Source organism: Saccostrea echinata, unplaced genomic scaffold, assembly GCF_033153115.1.
Source record: "Saccostrea echinata isolate AGI-Se365-2 ecotype Australia unplaced genomic scaffold, CSIRO_AGI_Sech_v1 ptg000030l, whole genome shotgun sequence".
Classification (NCBI taxonomy): domain Eukaryota; kingdom Metazoa; phylum Mollusca; class Bivalvia; order Ostreida; family Ostreidae; genus Saccostrea; species Saccostrea echinata.
The window spans coordinates 25,124,765-25,134,027 of NW_026889779.1; positions in this window are offsets into that span (position 1 = coordinate 25,124,765).

Consider the following 9,263-nt stretch of genomic DNA (forward strand, 5'->3'; position numbering starts at 1 on the left):
GAATGACCTTGACCTTTGACCTTGACATAAACTTCAAGGTCTAGGGTTAAGGAATCTAATGCAGTTAGTTTCATGTCTCTACGACTTATTGTTTTGAAAATTTTTCATTATTTGTAAACTTCAAAAACTTTCAGGGGCAACAACTCATAAAAGGGCTCAACGAATCCTTTCATAATGATAGATTGAAGAGTCTCCTCAATTAGTCGAAGACATTGGTGAAGGTTTCGTACCTCTATGGTTTACGGTTTCAGAGGAGTAGCGATAACAAGGTTTCTAGCGAAAGGGGCAATAACTGTGAAAGAGGTCATAGGTTATACGCGTTGGGTCAAATTTGTTCCTAACTTTTTATGACCTTTACGGTCAACGAATAATCTTTTTGATAAACATCGAAACAAAAAATCAGCGGAAGAATAATAATAATAACTAGTAAACTAATTGTTCTCGAACAATTAGAGGTCTTTCCACCTTCTTTAAATTTCATATATTTTTCACATTTTACTCTATAAAGTTAATTTTTATACCAAAAGAATCCATAAATGGCTTGAAAGATAGAAAAAATGAAAAATTTAACAAATTTGAAATGACCTTGACCTTTGACCTTGAACAAATTTTCAAGGTCAAAGGTCAAAGGTCACATTGCACTTGACCCCATGCTTCTATGCCTTTTAGTTTTGAAGTTATAAGGTTTAATAGTAAGCGCAAATACATTAAAGGGCAATAACTCATATAAGGGGTCAATGGATACTTTCGCACTGAATAGATTGAAGTTGTGGCTAAAGACCCTGAAGACATTAGTGAAGGTTTTGTGTCTCTACGGTTTACGGTTTCGGAGGAGTAGCGATAACAAGGTTTTCAGTAAAAGGGGCAATAACTTTTAAAGGGGTAAATCTTAGGGGACAAGTATGAAATCTTTGAAATAGTTTTAAGAGGACATATTAATGATGCAAAGATATTTAGTATATGTTGAAAGACAAAAGAGATATAAAAAGAGCTTAATTTCTTATATTTTGAATGACCTTGACCTTTGACCTTTGCATATATTATATGGTCAAAGGTCATTGAATCTTATTCAGTTGGTCCCATGTCTCTATAACTTATTGTTTTGAAAATTTTTAATTATTTGTAAACATCAAAAACTTTCAGGGGCAATAACTCATAAAAGGGGTTGACGAATACTTTCGCAATGAAAAGATTGAAGAGTCCCCTCAATTAGTCGAAGTCATTTGTGAAGGTTCCGTACCTCTACGGTTTATGGTTTCGGAGGAGTAGCGATAACAAGGTTTCTATCAAAAGGGGCAATAACTGCGAAAGGGGTCATAGGTTATACGCGTTGGGTCAAATTTGTTCCTAGCTTTTTATGACCTTTACGGTCAACGAATAATCTTTTCGATAAACATCGAAACAAAAAATCAGCGGAAGAAGAATAATAATAATAATAAACAGAAGAAAATCAATAGGTCTTTCCACAGAAAGGTGGAAAGACCTAATAATAATAATAATAACTAGTAGACTAATTGTTCTCGAACAATTAGAGGTCTTTCCACCTTTAAATTTCATATATTCTTTACATTTAACTCTTTACTGTTTATTTTTTTTACAAAAGAAACCAGAAATGGCTTGAGAGATGGAAAAAATGAAAATTTTTAAAATTTTTAAATGACCTTCACCTTTGACCTTGAACAGATATTCAAGGTCAAAGTTTAAGGGTCACATTGCAATTAACCCCATGCTTCTACCACTTTTAGTTTTGAAGTTATAAGGCTTACTAGAAAGCGCAAAGACGTTAAAGGGCGATAACTCATATAAGGGATCACCGGATACTTTCGCACTGAATAGATTGAAGTTGTGTCTAAAGACACTGAATACATTAGTGAAGGTTTCATGTCTCTGCGGTTTACGGTTTCAGAGGAGTAGCGATAACAAGGTTTTTCGCACAAGGGGCAATAACTTTTAAAAGGGTTAAGCTAAGGGGACAAAGTTGAAATCTTTGAAATAGTTTTAAAAGTACATATTAAAGATGCAAAGATATACTGTATATGTTGAAAGACAAAAGAGCTATAAAAAGAGCTTTATTTCTCATATTTGGAATGACCTTGACCTTTGACCTTGACATAAACTTCAAGGTCTAGGGTTAAGGAATCTAATGCAGTTAGTTTCATGTCTCTACGACTTATCGTTTTGAAAATTTTTCATTATTTGTAAACTTCAAAAACTTTCAGGGGCAATAACTCATAAAAGGGCTCAACGAATCCTTTCGTAATGAATAGATTGAAGAGTCTTCTCAATTAGTCGAAGACATTAGTGAAGGTTTCGTAACTCTATGGTTTACGGTTTTGGAGGAGTAGCGATAACAAGGTTTCTAGTGAAAGGGGCAATAACTGCGAAAGAGGTCATAGGTTATACGCGTTGGGTCAAATTTGTTCATAACTTTTTCTGACCTTTACGATGAATAAAAAATCTTTTTGATAAATGTCGAAACAAAAAATCAGCGGAAGAAAAATAATAATAAGAAGAATAATAATAATAATAACTAGTAGACTAATTGTTCTCGAACAATTAGAGGTCTTTCCACCTTCTTTAAATTTCATATATTTTTCATATTTTACTCTCTACTGTTTATTTTTATACAAGAGAAACCAGAAATGGTTTGAAAAATGGAAAAAGTGAAAATTTTAAAAATTTTGAAATGACCTTGACCTTTGACCTTGAACAAATATTCAAGGTCAAGGGTCAAGGGTCACATTGCAATTAACCCCATGCTTCTCCCACTTTTAGTTTTAAAGTTATAAGGTTTAATAGTAAGCACAAACACATTAAAGGGCGATAACTCATATAAGGGGTCATCGGATACTTTCGCACTGAATAGATTGAAGTTGTGTCTAAAGACCCTGAAGACATTAGTGAAGGTTTTGTGTCTCTACGGTTTACGGTTTCGGAGGAGTAGCGATAACAAGGTTTTCAGTAAAAGGGGCAATAACTGCAAAAGGGGTAAATCTTAGGGGACAAGTATGAAATCTTTGAAATGGTTTTAAGAGGACATATTAATGATGCAAAGATATTTAGTATATGTTGAAAGATAAAAGAGATATAAAAAGAGCTTAATTTCTCATATTTTGAATGACCTTGACCTTTGACCTTTGTATATATTTTAAGGTCAAAGGTCAATGAATCTTATGCAGTTGGTCCCATGTCTCTACGACTTATCGTTTTGAAAATTTTTAATTATTCGTAAACATCAAAAACTTTCAGGGGCAATAACTCATAAAAGGGGTCCACGAATACTTTCGCAATGAAAAGATTGAAGAGTCCCCTCAATTAGTCGAAGACATTGGTGAAGGTTCTGTAACTCTACGGTTTATGGTTTCGGAGGAGTAGCGATAACAAGCTTTTATTGCGAAAGAGTTCATAACACTTTGAGGGGTCAAAGTTCATATACGCAGGGTCAACTGCAAAAATCTTTTACGGAGTACATTCTTATGAAGTATAAATCTTTTCGATAGATCTTGAAACTCAAAATCACACGGCGGAAAAATAATAAAAAATAATAATAATAAGAAACAGAAGAATATCAATAGGTCTTTCCACAGAAAGGTGGAAAGACCTAATAATAATAAACAGAAGAAAATCAATAGGTCTTTCCACAGAAAGGTGGAAAGACCTAATAATAAACAGAAGAAAATCAATAGGTCTTTCCACAGAAAGGTGGAAAGACCTAATAATAAACAGAAGAAAATCAATAGGTCTTTCCACAGAAAGGTGGAAAGACCTAACTAGGAGACTAATTGTTCAGAGAACAATTAGAGGCCTTTCCACCTTTTTAAGTGTTTCCGTGTCATTTGGGTTGAAAAAAAGGAGAAAAATGCAAAATATGCAAAAAAAAAAAAAATGCTCCTCCGGCTGGGCTCGAACTCAAAACCCTTGGGTTGCAAGGCAGGTGCGCTAACCATTCGGCCACGCATTCCGATAACATACGTAAGTTAATTGTTTAAGACTATAGAAGAAATGCAAGCGTATTTTTGGAATCGGTAGGGGAAGAAAGAAGTTCCGTAAAAGGAAATAGTTCCTGAATTTGCAAGCAGTATATAAAATAATAAGGGACGGGCTGCGTGAGAAAACGTTAATACTGTTCCCTAAGGAAAATGTATTAATGGACTGTAGCCCGATTCATCGATATTGTGCGCATGTTGAATTTTTTGTAAATAGCTTTCTTGTAAGCTTAAAAGATCGGGTTCGGATTTTAACATTTCTGACTGAATATCCTAAAATAAATATGAAACATTGAAATAAGCATTTCTTTGGGTTAAATTAAATATGTGTATCACAAATTAAACTCCCAACATGCATTTTTAGAGGGGAAACACGACAATGAAAGCGAGAATTGTTTTTAATATACCGAAAATCGCTATTTCTGGAAACTGATTAATTCTAAATAAAAATCAAATAAATTCCAAATGTAAGAGAAAGAGAGAATGCTTGGTGTTAAAATGTCGTATCATATCAGGAGAATCGAATGCTACTAACGACATCTGAAGAAATAGCCGATAAAAGGTTTAGATCACTTCTTCGTTCACCTGCACTTAAATTTCAAACACAACAGAACTTGTAGTTTCTGCCTTGAAACTTCATGACTTCTATAAACTTAAAAGACTCACCGTAAAACTCTCCAGAAAGTTTCTCTGGGGTCTATACCACATTTGTACCAAATTTGGTGTCGATCCCAGGTCTGGTTTGAATTCTAGAGTAATATTCTACGTTGTTTTTTTGTTTGTTTGTATGTTGTTTAACGTCCCTCTCTCGAATTTTTTCATTCATATGGAGACGCCACCACTTGCCGGTGGAGAGCTGCAAATTTGTCCTATGCTCGGCACTTACGGCCATTGAGCAGTGAGGGGTCTTTTTCGTGCCAACACCTACTGCGACACGGGACCTCGGTTTATACGGTCTCATCCGAAGGACCGGTCTCCACGTCCCACAGTGGGATTCGAACCCGTGACATAAGGATCAACTCCTTACCTCGCGACTCTAGAGCGAACGCTCTAACCACTGTGCCACGTGGGCGACTTTCTACGTTGTTGTTGATGTGATTTTTTTTTTTTAAGAAGGGGGGTGAATTATTTATTTTATGCCTCTTTGAAACTAGGAATTGTAACTACTTCCACATCCTTAAGCCTTATTGTGACCTTTGAGTCAAGGTCAAAGGTCAAGGGTCAAGGTCATTCAAAAAAAAAAATCTTTACTTTCTGTATTTTTACCTGATACTGGAGCTGGATGCATGTCCTAACTTTTCTATTTGACCCAATGTCAAGGTCAAAGGTCAAGGTCAAAGTTCAAGGTCGTTTGGTGAATTGCTATTTTTTACACATATATAAGGGATTTCTTATGTTTTTAAATGACTTTGACCTTTGACCTTGACCTATATTTCAAGGTCAAAGGTCAAATATGCCGAAGCAGTTGGTACCATGTCTCTAGGATACACCGTTTTAAAAATAAGTTAATTAAATGTAAGTAGCGTAAACTTTCAGGGGCAGTAACTCATACAAGGGTCCAAAGAATGCTTTTGCAATGATAGAATAAAGAGAGTACTAAATGAGTCAAAGACACTGATGAAGGTTTGGAATCTCTACGGTTTACAGTTTCGGAGGAGTAGCGATAACAAGGTTTTGTTTCAAAAGGGGTGACAACTTTTGAATGGGTCAAGCTCGGGGGACAAGAATGAAATCTTTCAAATAGTTTTAGGACATATTATAGATGCAAAGATATTCAGTATATGTTGAAAGACAAAAGAGATATCAAAAAAGCTAATTTTCTCATATTTTGAATGACCTTGACCTTTGACCTTCACAAAAATTTCAAGGTCAGAGGTCACAAAATCTAATGCAGTTGGTCCCATGTCTTTACGACTTATCGTTTAGAGAATTTTGTCATTATTCGTAAACATCAAAAACTCTCAGGGGCAGTAATTTATTAAAGGGCTCGACAAATCGTTTCGCAATGAAAAGATTGAAAAGTCCTCTCGAGTAGTCGAAAACATTGGTGAAGGTTCTGTATCTCTACGGTTTACGGTTTCGAAGGAGTAGCGATAACAGGCTATTCTTGCGAAAGGGGCAATAACTTCGTAAGAGGTCATGGGTCAAACACGGGGGGTCGTTTTTCGAAATAACTTTTAATGTCCAGTATCATGAACTATAAAGTTTTTCGATAAGTCTTGCGGTTTCAAAAGTCCGGGAAGAAAAAAAATAATAATAATAAACATAAGCATTTCAAGAGGCCTTTCCACAGAAAGGTGGAAAGACCTAATAAAATAAATTCTCCAAAATTGTCCTGAGAAAGACGATGCATGCACATTAAGTTTTTAATCACACGATTTTTATCGCATTAAAACATTGCAATTGTTGCCGAACGCTGAAGTATAAGAGATATTTTTTTAGTTGGAAAATAAAAATGTTTATTCTTATTTGATAACAAATCAGAGAAAACTTCTGACTTATAGAATGAATTAAAGTGGTTGTAACATCCATTCATATATCTCCGTGTTAAGGCGATTTCCTGTAAAGTAATGAAAAAAAAAATAATAATTACATAGGTCAGTGGACGTTTTTCATTTATACGCTCGTATTTTAAATTTTTAATACAATAATATATTATGTGTCATTTCTATTTTACATGATGATTTATCAGGCCCGTAAGAAGCAAATTCGGTTGGGGGGGGGGGGGGCACAGCCATACGTTGAGGGGGCACTACCAAAAATTTCCTGACAAGCAAAAAAAAAAAAAAAAAAAAAAAAAAAAGATCATCAGACTTTTTATTGCGGGGACACAAGCATATAGTATCTATGTTTACTATGATAATCTATATATCGGCAAAATTATTGGGGAGGGGGGCAGGGCCCCCTTGCCCCCCCCTCGGTTCCTACGGCCATGTTTACTGAGCAGACTTCTGCATTTATCTGTAGATGGCCGTGATTATACTCGGACAAGATAATACAAAGATACATATTCATATTATTAAATTCAATTTTCAGAACTTGATATTCAAGTAATATGCTATTATAGTTTTTATTAAACAGACTAATGAGAGAGAGAGAGAGAGAGAGAGAGAGAGAGAGAGAGAAATATTCCGTTTTAGCTAGCCCCCCCCCTCCCATTTCAGGCTTCACTACATGTTTGTACCTATATCAAACAAAAACTCTGAATTTTTTTTCTAAGTATATCAGACAGTGAAAGTAACTTCTTCTTTTTTTATCAACAAATCAAATCCATTTGTTTGACAGACATACTCGTTTTTATTTTCCTGCTTCAAGTTCACACGAAGTCCACGTGCTTGTCCTGTCAATCAAAATCATTCGACACTGTGCAGGTGTGAAAGTTTCGTCACATCGAAGACGAAGTGCGAGTATTTCCAACAAGTTATAACATTTATTTTTATCATTTCTAGATTTGATTCCAACATTTGAATAATAATTGAATAAAATACATAGGGCATTAACACTTGAATTTGAAACATACTCTCTGCCAATTCCAAATACCACCGCCGACACGTGTACATTTTGAACTACTATTGTTTTGTGACTTTTTTAGATGCCTGTTTGTTTTGAGACTGAAGTTTTTGTTCTAAAAAAGACCTTAACTTTTTTTTTTTAAATGTTAATTAAAATATTCTGGAAATAAAATACAATACTGAGTAAGTAACCGATTTAGGGGGAAAAGGGGGGGGGGGGTATTAATCATATGGAATGACAAACATATAAAGTTACGGTGAAGAAAGATTTTTTTTTTCTCTATAACTTTAGACTTTACATATTAAAGTAGAGAAAATTCTGTAGTGCATTACATTTTAAATAAATATTTTCTTTAACCACACCATCAATTTAATTCGCTCTAAAGATAATAAATTAATACGATATCCGCAGTACTATGTATAACTCTCAGAACTAGTTCTAACATATTTTCTGTAGTAATTGAAAAAAAAAAGTGTTATAAATAAATATTTTCGTAATTTTGCTGCATAATTAGACTTGGATAATTATATCTCCATTAACGATTTGTCGTCTTTAACAAAACAACAAAATGTTGCAGTGCTTGAAGTATTTGCACATTCAGCATTGTTCTACATAGGTACAGAATGTGCTTATAACAACATTTATTTTCCAGAGTAATTTAATAAATAACCTAACAGCTAAGTTAGAATAATAAAAAATATATATCGTAGATATTTTCCCCCATGAAATAATGATTCTTCAAACACGATATGTAAGTTATTAAATTAAAAAACCTGTAGCTCCTAACCTACAAAAAGATAAGTCCTTTCACTACAGAGTTCCGAATGACAATGAAAACTGAACGATAGGTGAACGCTGAACGCAAGGTGAACGCAAAGTGAACGGAACGAAGAGCGAACGCTGAACGCTTTGTGAACGGTGAACGCGAGCGCACGGTGAACGGTGAACGCAAAGCTGTGAACGGAGAGCGAACGGTGAACGCACGGTGAACGAACGGTGAACGAACGGTGAGCGAACGGAAAAATGGGAAAGTAGAACGTTTCAGGGACTGTATCAAAAAGCCTGGACTATAATTTATCGTGGGGAATGGTTGTGTACAAAGTTGAAAAGTCGTAAGTTTTTAAGCTGTTGATTTTGGTAAAATCTTGTGATTCCAAATTTTCCAAAAGTTCCTTGGAATTTTTAAGTATCCACATCTGATTTTCACCACTTCTCGAATATATTGTTCAAAGTACTCTTGAAGTTTCTCCTTCACCACTGTTAATATCTTAGTGAGGAGTAAAGATAGAGTCTTGGTTGAACATTTACTGGAACCCGCTATGTATCTTTGTTTGTAAGGATTTTTATGAAGTTTCGGAATCCAATATAAATATGGTAATTCAAATTCATTTTGGTTGTTTGGAATATTAAAAATATTCAAAACTGACATATGATTTTGAAGAATTTCTTCCCTAGAAAGGGAACTATGAGTATAAGTTGGATTACCACTTGTAGAATTAAATCCAAGTTCCTCTAAAATACATTTAATATAATGAGCCTTACAAACAAAGACAATGTTGTTACCTGCTTTGTCAGCAGGGACCAGTACGTACTGATCATGTAATCTATCTAATTCTTTTTTCACTTCTGGATTATTGAATACAGAAGGATAGATGGTTTTCATATTGCCTCTCAATCTTTTAATGCGCGATTTTAACATACATCTGATACATTTAATCCATTCTGACAAAGTGTCAAGGTCTTCTTTTTCATGCCTGGTCCATC